Source organism: Capra hircus, chromosome 21 (genome assembly GCF_001704415.2).
Source record: "Capra hircus breed San Clemente chromosome 21, ASM170441v1, whole genome shotgun sequence".
Lineage (NCBI taxonomy): Eukaryota > Metazoa > Chordata > Mammalia > Artiodactyla > Bovidae > Capra > Capra hircus.
The window spans coordinates 25,012,276-25,015,337 of NC_030828.1; the positions used below are offsets into that span (position 1 = coordinate 25,012,276).

Consider the following 3,062-nt stretch of genomic DNA (forward strand, 5'->3'; position numbering starts at 1 on the left):
GTAGACAGAGGAAGCCTAGGGACTACAGTCCATGGGGTCTCAAAGAGTTGGACACACTGAGCACTCATGCACAAGGGTTGTCCTGTGATTGCCTCCTCTCTTCAATTTGGTGGCCTTGCCATCTGGAAGGGACCCTGGGATAGAGTTCATTCTCCTGGGAGGGTTTTCGGTGTTTGACATTCTGTTGCCTTGATCTCTTCCTGTGACCCTTGCTGACCCCAGGAAGGGCTGAGCCCACCCCAGGTACACGCTGTTCAGGGTTGTTGAGGATGAAATAAAATACTACATGAAGATGAGCTGAGCCCGGCAGCACCTGCATACTGCAGATGTTATCCAAATATAAGCATCATTCTTTGCATGATTTAGTTATTTAAAGAATGTGCTAAGTTTAAAATTAAAGGGCACCATCTTGACCGCCACTGCATTAATGCAAACTCTGACTGCTTCTCAGCCACAGGAAGCAGCTGCTGCCTGGTTGGCTCCTCTGCAGTTCTTCTCCTTCCAAATCTTTTGCCCTTATTTCCTTGAATCAGGTGTGACTGTCCTCAGAACTCCAGAACTAGCTGGCCAGGGAGAACCCAAACTAAGAAACCTGACATTCCGGGTGTTGTGGTTGACCCTGATCTTACACCTCCAGCCTCATTTTACACCATCAGTTCACAGTGGTTTCTAAAGCCCTTCTCTATAGTACACAGTTGGAACCAAAGCTCACCCACAGGTCTTGACTGGCCTGACCCTGGAGAAAATATTCAAGTGGCTGAAGCAATGCATCTTTTGGACATCAGTTGGAATAGCTGCCACCTGGTGGGCATCTCCTGTGTCAAGGTCACTGTCAGTGCTCTTGTTATCTTGTTAATGCTATCAGCTGCACTGCTGTTGACATATCTGTGCTTAGAGCTTTTTATAGCTCACCTCACTTCACCTTGACTACAGCCCTGGGAGGTAGGATTGTCAGATTGTCACAGCCATCTTGCAGATGTGGACAGTGATGCTCTGAGAGGCTGAGTGACTTACCCAGAGCCAGTACATGATAAAATCAGTATTTAAATCCAGGCCACTTAACTACAAAGGCCATGCTCTTAACCTTGTATTGCATGTCTGTTGTAATCCTCAGAACAACCCTTTGAGATAGCTATTAGATTCCCCACTTTGCAAAAGAAGAAGCTAAAATTTTGAGAGTTTAAGAGACCTGCTGAAACCTATGTAATCAGGAACCACCTGACCTGAGTGTTGAACCTAGGTTTAAGCATAAGCATTTTCCATTCCTTTTCTTATTTAATTCTCACAGCAGCCCTGGGAGTTAGGTGGTACCATCTGCTATCTGCTTTTCAATTGTGGTTCTGGAGAAGACTCTTGAGAGTCCCTTGGACAGCAAGGAGATCAAACCAGTCAATCCTAAAGGAAATAGACCCTGAATATTCACTGGACAGACTGATGCTGAAGCTGAAGCTCCAATACTTTGGCCACTTCATCAAGAGCTGACTCATTGGAAAAGACCCTGATTCTGGGAAAGATTGAAGGCAAGAGGACAAGAGGGTGATAGAGGATGAGATGGTTGATGGCATCACCAACTCGATGGACATGAGTTTGAGCAAGCTCCAGGAGTTGGTGATGGACAGGGAAGCCTGGCATGCAGTAGTTCACGGTGTCGAAAACAGTCGGACTTGACTTAGCAACTGAACAACAATGATAACAACAAATCTGTTTTATAGATCAGGTACCAAGGCTCAGGGATTCAGCCATTTGCTCAAGATCACAGAACCAGGAAGTGAGTGGCAGGCTGATGGGAGGTGAGACCCACACTGATAAACTTTGCCCAGTACGATGCTTCCTATGACATACTGCTCTATAGAAACCCATTCCTGACAGTTGGCTGTCATTCTCCATTTCATCCTGACCTAGAGAGACATTTTAACGTCTCCGCAATTGAAGCCATGCCAGTAGAGTTGGTTTTCAAAGACTGTGTGTATAGATCAGTGTGGATGGCCAACCGTCCAGAGGGAAGACCCTGACATGATAGCACAGTGAGCTAGGATGCAGGAGAACTCATCCTTAGGACCGGACTCCACCCCAGCCCAATCCCACCAGGGCCACACGGCACAGTGGATATACACATCCAGCTCGAGCAGATCTGCAGCTGATGGGTCCTGGCCTGGGGCCAGCACCTCTGGAGGACCAATCCCTGCAGGAGGAGGAGACTCGGGGTAGGGACTTTATGAATGGCATGTGGGTGTGGACTTAGCCACAGAGCCCGGGAGGAGGAGAACGCACGGGTGCCCTGCCTCAGAACTGTGGGATCTGTTGGGTAAAGACTTTGCTAACTTTGGTTTATTTATTCATTTTGAAATTTAAATTCATTTTAACATTTAATTAATTATTTTTTAAATGCAAAGAATCCATGACTTTCTATAGTGATCCAGGGCTGTATATCTCAATTTGTGTGTGCAGAAAGGGAGAAGGCTTGCCAGATGTCAGAAGGAGAGACTTGGAGAGAAGCTGGAGCAGATTAGGAGGGCAGGGAGAAGGTTTGGGGGCACAGAGGGGAGTCCCAGAGAAGGTCAGGTGGGCGTTTTGACCTGAAAATCAAATGTCAGTTTTCCTCTTGTCCCTCGAATCTTCATCAAAACCGTCGTCGCTGGCCAGTCACATCCCCTTATCACTTTTCCAGCCAGCTTTGTGACTCTAACTGTTGGACGGAGAACTGATAAGGGTAGGTGATTGACACTCACAGCTTCCGGAAGCCCTGAGGGTCACCTGTGTTTGTGTGTGTCTGGGGGGAAACCTGGTGCTCCTGCTTGGATGCGAGACCTGAGAAAGAGGACCGTGTGGGCATGGGGGGTGGGAAGGGCAAAGGGGGGGCCCTACGCTGTGCTCCTTGCTGAGGGCACTGGAGCAGCCCTGGGGTTTTGTGCTCAGGGAGGTCTTCCCTTGGCTTATTCAAAACGTACTTCCTGTGACTGCGTTGAGTCTCCCCCATGAGAACAGTGGATGAGTGGTTGGGGCACTTCTTCCCAAAGTTTCTTCATAATAGTTGGGAGGCAATAAAGAGGTTGAAAGGCTTC

The 3,062-nt window shown here is 48.0% G+C and overlaps 1 non-coding gene across 1 annotated transcript; it reads left to right on the forward strand.

The window, feature by feature from the left end:
• On the forward strand, window positions 2,640-2,722 carry MIR184 (microRNA 184). Its single transcript, NR_129617.1, has one exon. It is a non-coding gene; the product is annotated as a microRNA 184 (primary transcript).